Consider the following 21530-nt stretch of genomic DNA (forward strand, 5'->3'; position numbering starts at 1 on the left):
TGTTGATTATCAGGTCATTTTAGATAGATTCGTGTCGAATTAATACATTGTTTCTTATTTTGAACACAATCAAATAATTCAGGATGGATCATACAAGCATTCAAATTCATTCAACAAAATTCGACTCGCTTCTCAGCTGTCAAACTCGGAATGTTTTGACGCCATCTTTGATTCGAGGAATAGCGCCTAACGTGAAGTTCGAGCACTGATTAGTCAAATCGAACTTTAACCCGAGCGTTAGCGTTATTCAGATATAGTGAAAACGAAAAAATGACTAATCCGCGGATTAGTGCTTGGTCAGAACATAATCAGAGATAGTGAAATACCCCCTTACTCTGGCAGATACTTTGGCATGTTCAGTTATACCAGAATCATTTCAAGGTAAATTCAGGTTAATTGTATGGGAAACTTGTGTAGATCTGTGGAAACATAAAAATTCAGCTCAATTGTATGGGAAAGTTGTGTAGACCTGTGGAAACATAAAAATTCAAGTAAATTGTATGGGAAACTTGTGTACATCTGTGGAAATATAAAAAAAATCAGGTCAATTCCATGGGAAACTTGTGTAGATCTGTGGAAATAAGAAAAAGGTAAATATATGGAAAAGTGGGACACGGTAAATACGCATATGAAAAAAATATTATCATAAAAATGAGATGTGGAAAATAATGTGTTTTGTTAAAATTATTATTGACTGTTCACTTGGCGGCCATTGTTGTTGATGTGAAAGTTTTAAGGTAAGTTTTTCTTCTCTTATTTAACCCAAAATATGAACCTACAATAGGTTCTTAGTTATGGTTTAGTTAAAAATAAATAAAAAAAACAACCATTAAAAAAACATTTTGTTATTATTGTGCCAAAACATTGCGTGAAGAAACGTGCATAAGTGTTTTATTTACTCTTCATGTTAAATGCCATAAAAAAGGCAAACGTCGTTATAAATCTTGCGTCGTTATAAAGCTTACGTACATGTTTATGACAATCAGAAATATCTTACGTAAAAAAGAATTGAAACTCATCTATGAAGCTATGCGTAGGTCACTTCTAGACTATGCATCCTTAGGTTGGGGTGGGTGTGCAAAAACTGTTTTGGACAAATAAGCAAAAGCTCAAAAATCACTACTAAGGGTAATCCTCAAAAAAACCATTTAGATATCATAGCGATGCACTATTTGAAGAGTTCCGAGTTCTAGATGTTAGACAACTATACATGAGAAAATTAATTTTAAACACCCATCAACAACGCCACCTCTACCCATCTATTAACCACTCTCACGACACCCGCCACTCACGGAGAAATCCAATTGTACCACTCACAACTAAAACATCTCTCGCTCAAAGACACTTCTCATTCTTAGGTCCGAAACTATACAACTTCATGCCTGATGCTTGGAAAAAGGAAAACACAGCTAATCTTCATAAATTGACCACTAATTGGTTTCATCAATTAGGTAGAAAGGAGAGTGAACTTTTACTACACAAAAAATGAAATCAAACACAAACCAAAAACAACAACAAAAACTCCAACAAAAAATAAACCATGTAAAAGATTCCTTTATGTTCTAATCTTTATCATTATGTGTATATATGTACCTACCTAGTACTTTTAAATTAGAATGCTACCGAAGCAGCAGTTAATCTTATGTTTAATTGGATATTTTATTTTATTCTATTTCTTCTCTTTGTTATTCATATTTGTACAAAATATGTTAGTGGGCTTAGGCACCAGTTAAAAGTACATAAACCTATTATTTCATTATTATTCTAATACTATACTTATCAAATAACTTATCAAAATGTTAATACTCATCCTAATTTGATTGTCCTTAAACGGGAATCCTCCTAGTTGGGCAGTCAAAACATTTCTTAAATAATGTATATAAATGTATAATCTTTTACTAAAAAAAAAAAATAATAAAAATAGACTTTGTGAATAAAAGCAGGAATATAACGCGAAAACTCTTCAATAAAGGCAAATATTTTAGGGGTAGGGTGGAGGTGCGCTCGAAAAAAATTTCGCCCATTCGTCCGTAAAATTTAGGCATGCGCCCCGAAGTACCGCCGAGTAATCGGATTTGCGATTGTTGTGAAAATGTGCAATGAACGGAAATAGTATTGTGATACGAGTACATCGAACTATCCCATTGGGCGGGCATACGCCCCAGGTCTGCTGAACGGCTGGAAAGGGTACCTACACAGCAAAATAGGTCACAAATGAGTTTTTAATACATTACTTTGAAACGAAGAAACTGAAGTTTTTAACAACCTTTGTTTATAAAGTTGGCATTATAAGAGCATAATAACATTAAAATGAAATAATGTTATTTTAGGTATTCAAAAAAAAGGTTAAATAAATCTATATAAATAAAAATATTTGAAATTTTGACACATCGTTGCATTCGAATATGAAAGTGTTTATATTTATATATATTGTAAAGATGTCACAGATCATCACAGATGACAGGTAAAAACATGATTTTTTAAAACTAACAACGCGATCTGTTGGAAGTAAAGCAACAAGCGCTATTGTTTCTCTATCTGCACAGACAGACTGAGCCACAGCAACGCATGGCGGGGTAAAACTAGTAAATAAATAAAATTACACATTCAAATCGTATTAACAATAGGTTTCTACATATTTACATTCTACGAGATTTGAACACTACTCTTCCATGGAAGCTTGTGGTAGGAAGAGTTGGGTACCTATTATATGTTTCCTTATGTCTTGTAAATGGTATGTATATTCCTTAATTATCAGGTGACGAGTGTAGAGTATAGGAGTGTGCGTGTGTGTATATGTTTTCACATTGAACAGTTTATATTATTGACATGATTCCAGGTTTGAATTTGGGGAGTGAGTCCGAAAAAATGTAAATGTTTGAGTTTAGACAAATATTATTTAGAGTGTGAAGAGCATGGTTAATTGGCAAATTAGATGCTGCATTTGTTTTGTAATTAAGCGTGTGTAATAGCACTGTATGTTGTGTACGTCTAAAAGGTATATACATGGGGGACAGAATTTCGGTACAGTCGATGTTATTGTTAAAAATTCTATGTATAAATGTACTCTCTACTCGCCTATGCTGCAAAGTTTGGTACATTCAAAGTTATTGTTGAATTAGAAGGTAAAATATTTTATAAATTTGTTTTGGAGAGGTTCTATACCATTTATGTAATGTTTATATTGTGGATTCCAAATTGACTTTTTACGATTACGATTTACATTACTGTAGTTATTCATCGGCTATTTTATTAATAATATTATAGGTGCATGTATTATGCGCTGTAGTAAGTACATTGCAGTGAGAAAATAACAAATACTTATATGAAATGATTGATAAATGTGGTATAAATTAATGTAGGTACTACTAGCATATGGCGTACTATTAGTGATTTTAACGTATCTAAAAAATGTTATTATTAGTAACAGATACATGAATTATTGAGATACATGCTTGATTTTTTTCTAATTAGGTCAACAATATGAATTGTAGACACAGAAAAAATATTGTGGGCAGATCTTATACCATTGCGCCATAAAAAATATTGAATAACAAAGTTAGTTGAAATTCTAAACTTTAAACATTTTCGAGGACGATTTAAAAACAAGTCACTAAAAAAATTCCGCCAAAACCTTTTTTAAATACTTGGTGGATTCATCATCTATTTACCATGTAAATTTCATTGAGCTATCTTTACGGCGTCGTACTTAAAATTTGTTCGAAAGCATAATATGTCCAAAAAATCTGTTTAAAAGGGTGAGCTAAATAAGCTTGGATCACATGGGGATGAGGGCTTGTTGGCGGGGGGCGCGGGGGTGAGGAGTGAGCGCTGGTCTATTGTGTTTTTAAAGTTTGACAATATTTTTTGTATTTGGAGAAGAAATGGTCACTTAAGGAAAATAAAAGATATATTTTATTTTTAAGATCAATTCACGTGGTCAACAGTTTGTTTATAAGATTTTCTTTAAAAAAATCTCAGGGTTCATTGTTTGGATTTTGTCATTAATGCTACTAGTTTCTCCCAGTAGTCGAATAAATGTTGTGAAATGCTCTCGAATACTCTCGAATCTTCTGGACTCTTTTAGAAAGTTTTAGAGGGCGAAACATCCAGCTCTTATATCTTCGAAAGCACGCCTTTCAGGTAAAAAACGAGAACTTTCTTCATGGATGGGGGATAGAGGGCTACCACGCCATATAACTCACTTGATCGTACCGGGACTCGGTTTTGAGTTTTAGCGGCACGCACACTGTACTTACTTTTTATTATATATTGATTATTCAATTTTCCCAGTAGAATCTCATGGATATGCTATCAATAAATATACCTGATAATTTTTTACCCTTATCTAATGATTCGTAAATTTATGAAGTTACATTAGTAATAGCTTATTGTGTAACGAGTAAATTTTTGTTTTTGTGTAGTATTTTATAGCTTTCTAGGAAATTAATCGATTGTTTTTTCACAATTTTTAAATAAATCTTTCCTGTGTTTAAAATTAGACAGATTGGGCGACAATTAGTTACTTGTTGTGGATCTCCAGATTTATACATGGGTGAAATTATTGTGTTTTTGCAGTTTGTTGGAAATATTCCCTGTAGTAAACTCGAGTTTATCAAATGAGTAATGGGTTTACCAAACTAAGTTTCATGGGTTTTAGAATATGTACCGTAATACAATGGAATCCGGGAGATGAGCCTCATTTCGTGTATTCTATTATTTTTAAGATTTTACCTTCTGTTGTTGTTTCCAAGTTTGATATTTTTTTCATAAATGGAGTAAATTTTCGATTACCTACTTTTTCGTGTTAAAATTAAGAATTTTTCCAACTATGTCAAAAAAATATGAAATACAGGGTTTTCCAATAAGAGGTGTTATTTTGAATAGCCCGCTATTTCGGTAGATGTTACTTTTGAAGCTGTCATTTTTAAACATTTGACAAGTAGAAACTACGCCATTAATAAAAATGGAACGATACACGCTTCAACAAAGCATTGAAATTATTCAAATTCACTTTAGTGAATCAGATGCAAATCATCTTGAGTGATGAGGCCCATTTCCACCTCGGTGGCTTCGTCAACAAGCAAAATTTTCGCATCTGGGGCTCGGAAAACCCAAGAGTTATTGTCGAAAAGCCTCTCTATCTTCAACGTGTGACTGTATGGTGTGGTTTATGGTACGGCGGAGTCATTGGACCTTACTTTTTCGAAAATGAGGCTGGAGCAACAGTTTCGGTGAATGGATCGCTATCGAGAGATGATTAATGATTTTTTATGGCCGGAATAGGATAGTATTGATCTGTACAACGTTTACATTCAACAAGACGGCGCTGCGTGCCACACAAGCAACAAAACCATTGATCTTTTACGATTGAATATCAAAATAACACCTCTTATTGGAAAACCCTGTATATTTGCACATTGTTTAGGTTGGATATAAGCATCCTTGATTTTGTTATCATGTTCGATGTACTTTATGTTTTTTTATTTTTAGTATTGTCTATTGCCAGATTAACCGTTATTCACATTTTCCGCTATTATAAATATGGATATTATATAAGTATTTAGTTTAAATCTGGCAAGGTTATATTGAAGCCGGTTGGAGTTTTCGCATAAATAAAGTTTTCATAAGTAAAACGATATAAAGCACCGTGGCAAATTAATAATGGCGACGTTTTTGGTGCAAAAATGTAACAATTGAAAATACCGGAAAAACATTAATTATTTAATGTAGTATAAGGTGAAATCTGTGTTAAAAAAACATTTAATTCCAGAATTTGGTGTAAAGCTCCGAATGCTGAAAAATCTTCATACCAAAAATAAACAGAAAAAATACACAAAACGTTTTTCATTCCAGCGTGGTTGCATAGTGAGTGCAACACCAACCCGTTATTTAGGTACGAGTACTATAAAAATGAACATGCATATTTTTATTTCATTGATCGATCAAAGTAAAAAAAGTGCTCCATAGCTCCTGCATATAATACAATAGATATTTGAGTTCGCTAACCAATTGTTTTTTTTAACATCCGTCTAGTCTAGAACATGAAGCTTAGCGGAAAAACAGGCATTAAAAACAGGTATTGAAGTCAGAACGAGCCTTCCTAAAATAAACTCTAAAACAGGATACTAGGATAGCTAGAATATCGTTTGATACAGGAAGAAATCACGGGCAAAGGGATTTGGTGTGATGAACTTAATAAGGATGGTACCTACCCGGTAGTTACGTAAATAATCAGTTAAAACTTGATAGGTTTCGTGCAGTTGTAAAGGACTGGCATTTAAAAGTTTAAAAACAGAAACTAATGCGAAATACGAAAGAAATTTCGAACTTTCCGGAAATGAAAGCATAAAATCACGGAACGCAATTAACGGACGGATTTTTTAAACAATTTTCCCGTCATAAAAATTTCCTTACACAGAACGGGAAATCCGAACCAAACATAAACATTGATGGGAAACTCAGATTTCATATGCTAAGTTTGTTATATAAATAAAAGTATAATTTTCGGAACGTAAACATTTCAAGCACCTACCTAGGCAATTCAGATGGAATTATTATACATAATTTATGAAGAAAAATTCGTTGCTTCACAAACATCCCAATGCGAAAATAATTTCGGCGGTGATGAAATCTCAATCAAGCTGGAAATAATTAATTAAATGGTCGTGCGGGGCTAGCAGCGTTTGCAAACAATCAAAAATTAAACGCCATCAAATTTCTAAATGCTGACACGTCAAAGAAGATCAATTTAAAACCACCATTCCGAAATAGGAAAATGTTCCGAGGGCTTCGGGTTACCGCACCCTTATCACGGTTGACGCCGAACTCCCTTCCCTCTTGCACGGAGAATTTAAATTGTGGATCAAAATCAATGCAATTATCCCGCAAAACGTTGCGGGTGAAGGGCTATAGAGCCGGGGCGGGGGCTATTCTAGAGTTTTCTGTCGGTTAGTCGGAATAAGACGCAGACATGATCTGTATGCAGATGACAGTTATGGCACTTCAACCGCTCCCCCCGCCCCCCTTCCGTCATTCTCCTAAGCAGTCGCTACGCGCCGCGACGCCCGTAAATCGGGAAAACGAATTGGCTTATTATATTGACATGCTACCGGCGCCGGCGCGTTCAGGGCCGGACATTGGTGCTAACTAACTAACTAATAATGAAATGTTAGGCTTATTTTGGAAAATACATGTCAAATTTTAATCTCCACTTAAGAAAATTAAATTAAAGTTACACATTGTTTGATGTCGAAACTTCAATATTTTACTTTAAAAGTGGGAAACTCGGCTCAGCGAGTGGTGAAAATTGAAAATTAATAGACTTACTTGAGGAGCAAACATTAGGAAAAGTGATACTTTAGTAATAATAATAATAATTATTATTATAAGCCAGTAGTCAAGAGCCAAAAACAAAATTAAAAGTTTTGGATTTTTGATGTTTACGCAACAAATTGATAAACTTGGGCAAGTTCAAAATATCAAATTTAATTAAGACAATGGAAGGGTATCTTCACATTCTGAGAAAATTTGGCTTTCGTTAAGTAATTATGGTACTAACGATGGAATAAATAGTGCGAAAGAGAACATCAACACATAAGTTGGTTTTACACAATGTTGACTATGCGAAACATTCTGTCAAAGTCAACAATAAAATCTCTCGGGATTAAAACAAAAATCTCGCTGTTGGCTGAAAACAAATAATAATCGTAAATACAGACAATGACTTTTTAAGGGTATTGAAACATGATAACAATTAAAGCAACTGAGCAGAAATAAGCTACTAGTAAAAAAAAGTAGGACGAAGAAGTTTTAGTAATAGGAGCACACGCTGTCTATGCCGCCATTTTGAGTTGCTTCGTTAATCCACCAGGAAAGGGGGTTTTGTTAGAGTCCTGGCAGCTGATAGCTGATTGGCTTCTAGTGGCAGGCGAAAAACCCACCTAATCGAGAAATTCCTGGATATTGTTGAACAGGAGAATTTTCCACAACAGCTATCAATCCGAGCGAGCCAGATAAAACTTGGGTCGTGATCAACAGACAAAAATCCCCTTTAGCCTAACAGCAAACTCCTTTACAAATGTTTTCTCCAACTTTCTTGTTAGGAATAACAGAGGAATAAAAACGCGGAGAGAGCATTTAATGAAAGGAATCGAGAGAGGAAATTATTATTCGTGTAAATTCTTAATTAATTTGCTGACGTCAGTTTTTAATGGACCTATAATTCGAATCTGAAGGACAACACAATAAACCTGTTGTAATGGGGAAGGGTTCAATCAGGAGAATAAGGGTGGGTAAGACTAGTACTGGTATTGAAAAGCGTATAATATTTTATTTTAAGTGCCTTATTTTATGTTACTTAATTACTTGCGTTATATCCCATTAAGCCAGGATTTGATGACTCTATTCAAGGAAAGTTACAATGTCTAATGGATTAAGGATTAAGGAAGGCGCATAATACGGGTCATGGGTTCAATCCCAGTATCAGTTCGGACCAAGCTTTATGTGGATATAAATCCTTATGTTATGTAGGAAAAACAATGCACTTGCTTTTATTTCTAATCACTAGGGCGTGTGTGAGTACGGCATTAGCTTTAATAGTCCCAAGGGTTCCCGTAAAGGACACGGAGCATTAAATCCCAATGCTCTGAAACAGTCTTGAAACATTGCCCAAACGATGGAATTGCTTCTGAGGAATAACAGGCCTATTCCCGCCCGCTATTGCTTCGCTTCACAACAAGGACATTTATTCCTCAGACATCGAAACAAAATGAAAATAAACCTTTCAAATGACCTTGGTAACTATTTGTTTGTCAAAACATTCAGCTAAGTATACACATAAGTGCTAAAAACTATTTACTTCTCATTACGAAAATTAGACCTAGTTATTTCGGCGACATTTGAGAAATGATTTCTAGGTTATTTACAACACTTTGTAAGTAGTTTTTAAGTGTAAGTTAGCTCTCATCGTACCCACTTCTCCGATATTGTTCCCAGTAAGGTTTTTAACTATAAGAAAAAAATAATTTAAATTTGTGGTTAATAACGAATCAAAGTAAATAAATAAAAAAAATATATACTAACACAATTTTTACTGGACCTAGACAATAATTACACAAGGCAAAATATTCTAAATGTGCAGTTACAACAATAAAACTGTAATGAAACAATTAAAATCGTTAGTGACGAAAAAATAAGTGTCTGTTCGAATATCGGGAAAATGTTTCGTGGGTAAACCAAAAAAAATAAAAGCAACCCATCGCAAACATTGTAACGGAAAATTATAGGAAAGTTTCCGGATACACCATGAAACGTACAAAGTTGTCTAATTCCACGATGTTTTGATTACAAATTAAGTTTTCTGTTTAAAATTCAAATCAGTTTTGACATACTCTCTTACCATCAATGTACACATACGAGTTAGCGGGAGAGTTTTATTTATTATGTAGGTTTAGGAAGATGTAGGAAAAATAAAGAGGAAAACCGCACGAAAGAGTTTAGTACACTTATCCGCATGACTGTCATCATAAAAAAAGGAAACAGAAAAATAATGTCTGTTTAATAACACGGCAGAAGAGATTTCAAATAATAAAAACACAATTTAATGATGTTACGTATAAATTTGAATGTCAAATAAAGCTGTTACCTGGGTGAAACAGACGGGGAAAAAATACAGGATTAGAGACATTCTTTACAAAGGGACACGTAAAATAATATCCTGGAAGGGTGCGGGTGTTTAACATGGCCACCAAGGAATTATAAAAATGCTACAACAATTATAAAATAAAGCACCACAGTCCAAATGGCGGGAATTTCCCGGAAGCTCGGGGATTTTAACTGTCGGGAAAACGGCCCAGATTTGTCAAGCAGGACGAGGAATACTAATGTACGAATTGTAAGAATGTTGGATGAAATGCTCATTGTTCGTAATGTCCACTCAACAAACTACTGCATATTTTACACCGTGCCATAAAGCTTAACTTAATCTTAGAGGTTTCGGGACAAAGGATGTGTTACCTACAAGTTCTGACGACGTGAAGTAATCTTGAATTAAGAATTTAAACTTGGACAGTCTGACTGGAATTTTTAAGCATAAGTCTGAATTAATACGTTAGTTACAAAGTGTTATTCAAGTACACCACCGGATAGGGAAGGATAAGAAGTTTTCGACAAAACCACTAAAACCAAAATATTTTATTTCTGAAATCAAGTGAATTCATTTTACGTGTTGAGTTCCTTGTATCATGAAAATATGCATTGGAAAACTGAGCAGCGAGGCAGCAAAGTTTTTAATTGATACCTACAACAAAGCGTTTATTTTTAATAAATAACACCACACCACGTCAGTTAATTACTTGGTTAATTCCACTATATAAAAAGTAAGAATCATTTGAATGAAAAAAACAATAAAAGCACTATTAGTTTACCGTTAACAAAAGATTCCTAAACACGGTCTCCAGTAAAATGTATACAACGCAATCATTGTACAACATGTTAATTACTGTAGTAGCATTATATTCTTAGCCAACGGTGGATTTATGAAACAAATACAAAAAAGAGCATGAAAATTATACTGAAGAAAAATTGATACACGAAAATCAAGGAAATGTAAGTGGAACGAGTTAAATTTCTCGTCATTTAAACAAATTATTCACTTCTATACTATATTTTCAAATAATTTTTATCACGCATAATATAAAATTATATTACCCACGCACTGTCTGTGTTAAAAAAAACTAACATCAATCAAGTTGTCATGTAAATTTTATGTAATCTAAAGTAATGTGATAAAGTTGTTAAGAAAGGTTTATGATTTGTATTTTGTTTATTTTTTATTAAGGGCCATACATCAACTGAATTTCTAAATGAAAACGAGGAAAAAAATGAAATAAGACTCTACTTCAGAAAATAAACCAAAGTCAAAAGTCGTTAATGTACGGAGGAATGAAGATATTTGGCGAATCACCAGAAGAAATCAAAATTAGTAATCGATTTATTTATTCTAAATATTTAGCTTCTAATTGTAATTTGTTTAAATTGTTGACTTCGTGCCAGTGCTTTCGTAACCATAAGGGTGGAGAATCTTGACTCGAGGGGATGATAACTAAAGGTTGGGCTTTAATGACCACCAAAGGGGCTACCGGACCGTGAAACACTACAGGTCATCCCTTCATCCCTTCATAGGGATCGGCGGTCTGCCCTTTTAACTTCGACGTTTCACGTGTACACAACTGACTGTTAACTGGACACAAGTTAATAATGCAAAAACATATTGTGGATAGACAGAATATATTATGTAATCAGCAAACAAACAAATAAAGTACGTGGTAACTAGGAAAAAAGAGTTGGTAAAGAGTGCAAAATTTAAGAGCAACTTAAAATACCTTTTTGTGAAAAGTGAGAACTATGGACTAAAATATTCGTAAGTGTAATTAATCTAAGTAGATAAGAAGTTAAACTTCCAATAGGTAATTATGATAGTAGCAGAATCCAGGTAGGTAAAATTACAATGCTTGTGATATTATGTAAAATTTTCGGCTTTAAGAAGGAGAGAGAACATAATAAATGAATTAATAAGATAAAAGTTGTGAGCCGTGAATTTCAAATAACCGGTAATGAAAAGTATGAATTCCGTGAAATAAATATCATTATTAAAAAATGCGTGTGTTCTGAATGATTTCGAAGGTAGTTTTTGCAGAACGTTTAGTAAAACGTTGTTTTTTTAACAAACATAAAATTACTTGAATATTATTTATTACAATTATAGGCCGTCACATAGCGGCTTGTCTGTAGGTTATTCCGATAAATAGCTTTGAAAAGAAGTATATAAGGAAATGCTTTTGGAAGGCGAAACAGATGTCATGCTCAGCAATAATTACGGCGAGAAAATGAAAGAATTTTTTGTTGTTGTTGTATCGTAACTTAAAGATAAAAGATATTTAGAAGAGTTCATATAAATCACACATGAACCCTACCGTCTAGAAATTATGGAAATTCGTGTTAATACGACGCAAGTAAGCTTAGTAAGTAAAAAGAGCTAGGTTCGCACCATAAAATTTTTCAAAAAAATACTCAATAATATTAAAATGAGGATTTTAATCTCATCCAAAATAATCACCCCGAAGGTGGTAAGAGCGTAAACACTGTGTTTACATCCCATAACTGCCAGACTAGAACAAATTGAATGTGATTTAAATAATAATAGTGGAAAAAGGGAAAAACGCTCCGACAAGCAATTGGAAGATAACCATAAAAAGAATGCGAGGAAGTCTGGCGGCGCCGAACAAATTGATTAATGGAATTAAAACACGAAACAATAAAGATAAAGTAAATAATATTTCATACACGTCAGACATTGATTGTATGGCCGACCTACGCGGGCCGACTCTAGGGGTCGCGGTCGGCGGGATAATTGAATGCCTGTCAAACTATCCAAGAAATCCTTGAAATAAAAAAGCGAATGAAAAATATAAGCTGCAGCAGCGGTTAATAACCTTTATTTTATATATTCACGATAAAAATAACAATTTCAATCCTTTCCATGAATAACGTCTTACGTACCTTCTTCATGAAGCAGCAAAAAGTCTTGAACTCGCCCTGCCGTCATGAAATTGCTAAGCGTTTTTTGTTCGGAATTTTCGGGTTAATGAAAATGCTGCGATATACAATAACAGTGATAAAGGCAAGAAGCTAGATTATAACACATTTCTAATAATAGATAACAACGGAACTGTGATGACTTCTTAAATAGGTACAAAAGAAAAGATAGAAAGGCAAAACAATATTGGATATTTAATTTTAACGAAATTCTACTTTCTCACTGAGGAGGGTAAATGACTACAGTAATAAAACGGCTAACTGACGATTGCGATAGAAATCACGGGCGAAGGGTTGTTTACCCATGGTTCAACAATAGCCCATCGTCTTGGCGATTTTCTCATCCCGCTTACAGCTCGTGGCGGTCAGTAAAAGGGTGGAGGGCGGCTCTCGGGTCCCTGGGTGGCAGATAAGCTAGGACGGCAGGGAAGCTTGGGCGGCTAGAGAAGCCAGCCAGCCAACCCACTCGCCTAATATTGTAGTCATGCTAGGAAACTTCGTGACTCCATTCATCATGGTGACCTTCGTGACGGCAGAGTAATGTTACTTTTTATTTAGTTACCTCTGGGGAACTAGGACTCGGCAGATGGATGGATAACAACCCAATTCCCGCTAAACTTACTACGTAACTTTTAATACGCATTAAAGAAGTATTCATACGAACAAACCAAGAAAAACAATAAATTACTACCTAACTTCTAGTCATAATTCACAGGGAATTCAAGGGAGAGAAACTCGTCGGGAATCATCTGCCTTTTTTAATGTTGTGTTGTTCTACTAAAAAGCAACGACAATCATTTCTTTTCATATTGTTTGGGAAAAATTCAAGTTAATAAATAATACTGTTTATTAATAATAATTGTACCAGACGTTGTATCAACCAATGCAGATTCCACCCAACACAAAAAATTGTATAAATATAGGAAAATATAATGAAAACAAAAGACGAGATAAGAAATCTCCAGATTTTTTTTAAAGTAACTAGGGGGAAGATCTATATTTTATTTTTTAAAATTTAATTATTATTTTAGTTTTGATTAAATTAATTATTTAATATTTTAATTTTTTCTCGTAATTTTAGAATAATCTTGTTTTATTAATAGTCTACTCCGTACCTACACAACAATCTTATTTTTGGTTTTAAACATACATACTTGCTTTATATATTATGCTACGTACAGTATGCTAATTCGTATTGGTTTTTCTGTAGGTACAACAGAATTTGTACAATTTTTCTTCTATTTTTAATTCTATAACATTATTCTATACTAGTAAAATATTTTCTTATTTTCTATACGCATTCAATTATTCAAATTTGTTACTGATATGCGTACATACTCACTATTATTTTTTATGCTTTGTTTTATTTACTATATCAGGTTTTATTATTCATAGTACTAATCATATTAATTAATTATAGTATAAGTATTTGCATTCATTTTTATATGGTTATACTGTGTGTACTAGATATTATATATCCGGTTATACATATAAACTTAACCGTATGTGAATTTCCTTTTGAAGGCCTAATAGGGCCATAATAAATAATAGATTTTGCACACCAAGAAATAAATAATCAAAAACAATACAATATAGTGCAATACAAGAGAGTGAGTAAGAGCGTAAACACTGTGTTTACATCCCATAACTGCCAGACTAGAACAAATTGAATGTGATTTAAATAATAATAGTGGAAAAAGGGAAAAACGCTCCGACAAGCAATTGGAAGATAACCATAAAAAGAATGCGAGGAAGTCTGGCGGCGCCGAACAAATTGATTAATGGAATTAAAACACGAAACAATAAAGATAAAGTAAATAATATTTCATACACGTCAGACATTGATTGTATGGCCGACCTACGCGGGCCGACTCTAGGGGTCGCGGTCGGCGGGATAATTGAATGCCTGTCAAACTATCCAAGAAATCCTTGAAATAAAAAAGCGAATGAAAAATATAAGCTGCAGCAGCGGTTAATAACCTTTATTTTATATATTCACGATAAAAATAACAATTTCAATCCTTTCCATGAATAACGTCTTACGTACCTTCTTCATGAAGCAGCAAAAAGTCTTGAACTCGCCCTGCCGTCATGAAATTGCTAAGCGTTTTTTGTTCGGAATTTTCGGGTTAATGAAAATGCTGCGATATACAATAACAGTGATAAAGGCAAGAAGCTAGATTATAACACATTTCTAATAATAGATAACAACGGAACTGTGATGACTTCTTAAATAGGTACAAAAGAAAAGATAGAAAGGCAAAACAATATTGGATATTTAATTTTAACGAAATTCTACTTTCTCACTGAGGAGGGTAAATGACTACAGTAATAAAACGGCTAACTGACGATTGCGATAGAAATCACGGGCGAAGGGTTGTTTACCCATGGTTCAACAATAGCCCATCGTCTTGGCGATTTTCTCATCCCGCTTACAGCTCGTGGCGGTCAGTAAAAGGGTGGAGGGCGGCTCTCGGGTCCCTGGGTGGCAGATAAGCTAGGACGGCAGGGAAGCTTGGGCGGCTAGAGAAGCCAGCCAGCCAACCCACTCGCCTAATATTGTAGTCATGCTAGGAAACTTCGTGACTCCATTCATCATGGTGACCTTCGTGACGGCAGAGTAATGTTACTTTTTATTTAGTTACCTCTGGGGAACTAGGACTCGGCAGATGGATGGATAACAACCCAATTCCCGCTAAACTTACTACGTAACTTTTAATACGCATTAAAGAAGTATTCATACGAACAAACCAAGAAAAACAATAAATTACTACCTAACTTCTAGTCATAATTCACAGGGAATTCAAGGGAGAGAAACTCGTCGGGAATCATCTGCCTTTTTTACTGTTGTGTTGTTCTACTAAAAAGCAACGACAATCATTTCTTTTCATATTGTTTGGGAAAAATTCAAGTTAATAAATAATACTGTTTATTAATAATAATTGTACCAGACGTTGTATCAACCAATGCAGATTCCACCCAACACAAAAAATTGTATAAATATAGGAAAATATAATGAAAACAAAAGACGAGATAAGAAATCTCCAGATTTTTTTTAAAGTAACTAGGGGGAAGATCTATATTTTATTTTTTAAAATTTAATTATTATTTTAGTTTTGATTAAATTAATTATTTAATATTTTAATTTTTTCTCGTAATTTTAGAATAATCTTGTTTTATTAATAGTCTACTCCGTACCTACACAACAATCTTATTTTTGGTTTTAAACATACATACTTGCTTTATATATTATGCTACGTACAGTATGCTAATTCGTATTGGTTTTTCTGTAGGTACAACAGAATTTGTACAATTTTTCTTCTATTTTTAATTCTATAACATTATTCTATACTAGTAAAATATTTTCTTATTTTCTATACGCATTCAATTATTCAAATTTGTTACTGATATGCGTACATACTCACTATTATTTTTTATGCTTTGTTTTATTTACTGTATCAGGTTTTATTATTCATAGTACTAATTATATTAATTAATTATAGTATAAGTATTTGCATTCATTTTTATATGGTTATACTGTGTGTACTAGATATTATATATCCGGTTATACATATAAACTTAACCGTATGTGAATTTCCTTTTGAAGGCCTAATAGGGCCTTAATAAATAATAGATTTTGCACACCAAGAAATAAATAATCAAAAACAATACAATATAGTGCAATACAAGAGAGTGCAAACGGAAGATTTATTTTATAAACAATATAAATCTAATAGGGAATTTATATAAAGTTAATCTTGTTATTTTAATTGATAATATGGGTATAAGATATTTATCAAATTAACTTGAGGATAAGTCTTAATCGAATGCATTGAGTTACTTCCCGTTTAATATTGCTAGAGCTTTCAGGTCCACCCCGAAAGTTTCCTACTGGGCTTAACCAAAATGAAATGTGGAAAAAGTGCCATTGGTAAAAAAAGGGAATAGAACGACACAAGGCGAGCGCACCCTCCCCGTGAAAGCTATTCTACTTATCCCTTCACCAAAAAGTGCCACTAAATTGATGTAAAAGCACGAGAGCATTAATAAAAGGAGAATGGAGAGAAGGAACAGAGAAAGGTATTAATTCGGCTATTGATGACGAGGAGCCGAGTACCAGATATAATCTGGGATTTTCGTTTATAAGGCCAGGGTGATTCCTCTATAATAAATAGGCAGTGGGTAGCGATTGCGAATGTGAACGTTCGCATATGGCAGTGAAAGAAATATTGAGAAATTAGGTCATTCTTATTACAAACATACTCACCAAAACTTCCGACACTTTCGACGGGAATTGTATATTAGATAAAGAAAGAACCAGAATTATTAATAGGAGGGTTTACTTTTTTATAAAAAATATACACTTGTAAAAAAAATATTTCCATATAACAGAGACTTACAACGCCAATATTCTAATAATATTTCAACCCAGCTTAGCCTGAATTTCGTTTTCTATTAGCTATTTAAAAGTTCATAACGTGAATAACGTTGGAGGCTGAATATGGTTACATTGCCCGAGTAACAATAAATGCCGTCAATTTTTACTCGGGAGATATTTTCAATTTGTATTGACATTTCGGGCGACTAATTATTGCTTATAACTATTTGTTATCCTTTATGCTATGAATAAAACCTTGTCTTATAAACATTAGTTTATCATTAAAAAATAATAATATTTGACAAGTCAAAAATATCTCACCAATAAATGAAGATATTATATGTCTCGACGCCATCTAGTGAGAAATTTAGCACTAACAAAGCCTTTCCGACAAAAATAAAGTTGGTTGTTTACAGGTGAAAAAATTTAATAAGCAGTAATTGTTGATTGAGGTACTAGTACAGATTAAATCATTTGGCGGGTTGGAAATAAGCCGACATAGCTCAGTGGTTTCAGAGCACCTGACCGGACACGGTTACATAGGTCTAGAAATTTTAGAGAGAAAAGGTTGGCGAATTCCATGATGCAAGAACTCACTGTAGCTACACAGGTTTTCTGCTTCATAGTTATTTGACTAATCAACAGAGGGAAGTGATTAATTAAATGATGATATTCAACCGTTAAATTTAGCCAGACATGTTTATTACGTGACGCGTGAATGGCGTTTCACCCTGAATACTAAAAGGGTTAAAACTTATTAAAACCTAAACAACGCAGTTAAAGCGTTTCCCAAAATTAAATAAAAAAGGAGCCCGCGTATTTGTTCGTGTTCCCGCCTGACCTTCAGGCGGCCAAATACTTTCACATTAAACAATATAAATTTATCAAAAGATCTTTGTAAACATCTATGGAATATTTTATAATGGTCACGCGAGTTGCCAGCGGTGATAAATTAAGGCCAAAATTTGTTTGACTGGTGCGGAGGGTAGGTAGGTGGGTAGGTACCTCCACCAAGTCAGCAGTCGGGCTTTACGAGTTCTCACAGTTGGAACATATTATTTTTTTTTGGCTAGGGAATTTACGACCGTTTTGTGTGCGAGTTTTGGAATAGAGACCTACCTACAGACGTCGTTCATTTGGCTGGGCGAGTTTTGGAATAAATTGTAAATCATGTGCGGGGTAATATTTAAGATTGTACGAGATAATTCACAATAATGACCTAGAATTAAGAGCCCGAGGTATTTCCATTAGGGTGATAAGGATTTGATGCAAGTACCTAAGAGATATGCTCAGACTGAATATTCAAGAATTAATGGAATTTTTACACGTTCCTAAGAAAACAACAATGGCTTAAGGAGTACAGACATTTAAGTTATAACTAGACGTATAATGAAAGACGAGTATGTAATAAAAATAACGTTTGAGTGAGGTTATTAGGAAAAATCATATATTCCTGAAAAGTTGGTGGAAAAGTACACAAATCATTCGGTAATGGGGAGAGAGACTTTATTTTGTTTTTTTTATTGTACACAACAGACAGAGGGTTAACATAAAAAATGTAAGGAAATAAAATAAAAATACCGAATTTTAAATTCTAATACAATGATTACATTATGTGCAAATATGAAAATGACATAACACATAATAGCAATAAAGTTAAAAACTAAGTATCTACGGTATTTAAGATTTAAGATCGCAAATTACAAAAGAAAACACTTCACATATAACGTCACTTCTTTATAAAATTTAATAACACTTTCCTATTAATTTATATTGGTCGGTATTTCTCGAAAGATCTTCACTGTTCTACACAATAATGAGAACCATGATTTTAACTTTATTCGAAAGTTTTTGAAGTGTATGATATTTATTTAGGAGGTACGTGTATTTTAATATTTCTTTTTTTAAAATTTATTTGAATATTGTTATTTCTATTTTCGTAAAAATATTCATGTTATCATTCAGCTTAATCTTTAGTGTGGTATATATATGTTTTTTTAATGATAAATTATTTTAATTTTTATTTCTATAAAATATTATTATAAAATTATCAAATTACTTATGTACGACTACCATGATACGAGCATGAGCCTAGTATGGTATTAGAGAACATTCATATCTCTAAATTGTAATATGTAGAATTTACATAAAAAACATATTTTTTAAATAACGGTGTGCAACATTAATGTAAATACGAAGCAATAAGAAAGATTAAAAAAATTATGATATAATTCGGCATACCGCAAGGTACAGTTCTGGGTCCGTTACTGTTTATCATCTATGTTAATGACATATTCATACAAAAACTAAACGGGAAAAAAATATCGTATGCTGATGACACTGTCATAATAATCGAAGGTACGGATTGGAATACTGTTAATAACTTGGCAAATGCTGATATTAATATACTGAAAATTTGGTTCGATAAAAATCTTCTCTTCCTAAACACAGAAAAAACAAAATTTATCCCATTTTCAATCAATAAATTTAAATCAGAACCAGATTTAAACATTATAATACACCAACACAAATGTGGCAGAACTAACTGCAATCAAACTTGTCCTATCCTTAGTCCAACATCCAAAATCAAATATCTTGGTGTATATATAGATCAATATTTTAAATGGAAAACACACATTTGTGAACTCGTCAAACGGATTAGGAAATGTATTTATATATTTATAAGACTTAGAAATATTCTTAGACTGGAAAACCTAAAAAGAGTGTACTATGCGATTGTTCAATCTATATTACAATATGGTATTATTGGTTGGGGAGGAACATATAATAAAATTTTGAACCCACTTAAAGTAGTTCAAAGATTGGTAAACAAAGTAATTTTGAAAAAACCATCAAAATTTTCTACCGAAATTCTTTTTACAATTTTCAAAGTACCTACAATAGACAAATAGTATCAAAAATATTCAATACTTCAAATTTACAAAGAAATGCAGTCAAATACTCATAACTTGCAATTCAATACATCAGCAAGATACCAGAAAACTATTAAAATCTCAAAATTTAACACTAAGCTCATTCAAAATACCTATCTTTATCTAGGCATAATTTATTTTAATAAACTTCCATTAAATTTTAAAAATATCGAAAATATTCAGGAATTTCACCTTAAATTAAAAAGTCCAAAATACGTTTACTACTTACATCTAGAAGTAATATTGTTTAAATCTTGTGTTGTTTCTTTATAAATTATTTACCTTAATACTAACATGTACATAATTGAACTAGAATTCCCTCACCAAACACAAGAGCATTGTCTCTTTATGGTGAGGAAAGGCTACTTTAATTTCTATTGTTTTATATCTTTTTTTATCCTGTATACTTATCTATGTAAAAATATATGTTTTCAAATATTAAATAAAAAATAAAAATTAATAAATAAAAATAAATAATATGATACGCCTTGGGCAGAGCTCTAAGAACCTTGCCTTATAGTTCTGAAGTCGCGGATTCGCGCGATGAAACCTGACGAGCACAAATTAAAAAAAATGAAATTATTGAAAAAAATATTTCAAATAGAAATTCCAGGTGCCTACTTCTTTCCAATTAGATTACTTGACATGTGTAAAGTTGTGTTCAATAAGCAGATATGAATTGTAACATTATTTCTTTATTTCCCCTTTCAGCCACAGAAAATTTCGCAAACTGGAATGTTATAATCCTACTGGCTCCGAGAAAATAAGACTCTTTCGTGGAATTCACAAAAAAAACTAATGAACAAAGAAATAAAAGGAAAAAGAAAATCCAGGGAAGCCGCAGCGTCGAGAATATCCATTAATTCACGGCAGTATAAAAGCTTGAAACGCAAGTAAAAAGCAGCTAATGTCTCGTGCGAGCTTTATATATCATCATTATTTAGATACGTATGCTAAGTGATTCGGGGAACACAGGCGGGCAGGTACCCGACATAGGATAGAGCCTTCATCCCGGATTTTAGGATGATTTCCCCGACCAGCCTCGGTACTAAACTTCTATAACTATATTTCAGGGTGGCATTTCGGCCGGCGCGGCGTGCTTATCTCTGCAGTGCCTAGTAAATATTTCGGCATTATACGCAATGTTAAAATAATAATTAGATGGTCGCCGCGTTAAAGGTTGACGACACTAATAATAATATTACGTCGGTGCCGTCTCGTAAAATAAACTGAATTTTAACAAGAAAAGCGTACACAAATAATTATGGATATAACTACACGTTTCATGATATCACATTTTTGCTTTAAAATATAATGTTACTCTAAGCTGAAAGAACTAATTTTAAATATTAAAAGAAGGGTAGATGTTTATCATTTGGAGTAAGAAATTTATCAAACGAAACATTGGAACTTTGTGGACATCGCTTTATTTATATGAACACGTTAATCATTTTTGCCATAACTGTCAGGGCAGATATAAACTAAATATCAACAAGATTGAAATTAAGGGCAAGTTGTTTCACAGAAAGTTTATTTTCAAGTACTGCAAAGGTTTTCTTCGAGTTGTGTTATTATATCATTGTTGGGCAGCTGTTTCACAAAACTGAAACAATAACAGAAAT

General features: G+C 33.0%; 1 protein-coding gene across 2 annotated transcripts in view; it reads right to left on the reverse strand.

The window, feature by feature from the left end:
- Positions 1 to 21530, reverse strand: part of LOC149423727 (protein O-mannosyl-transferase Tmtc3-like) — a 347668-nt gene that overhangs the window by 42984 nt on the left and 283154 nt on the right. The gene's annotated exons all lie outside the window — the stretch shown is intronic.

Source organism: Hesperophylax consimilis, chromosome 5 (assembly GCF_061612785.1).
Source record: "Hesperophylax consimilis isolate HC1 chromosome 5, BYU_Hcon_1.0, whole genome shotgun sequence".
Classification (NCBI taxonomy): Eukaryota; Metazoa; Arthropoda; class Insecta; order Trichoptera; family Limnephilidae; genus Hesperophylax; species Hesperophylax consimilis.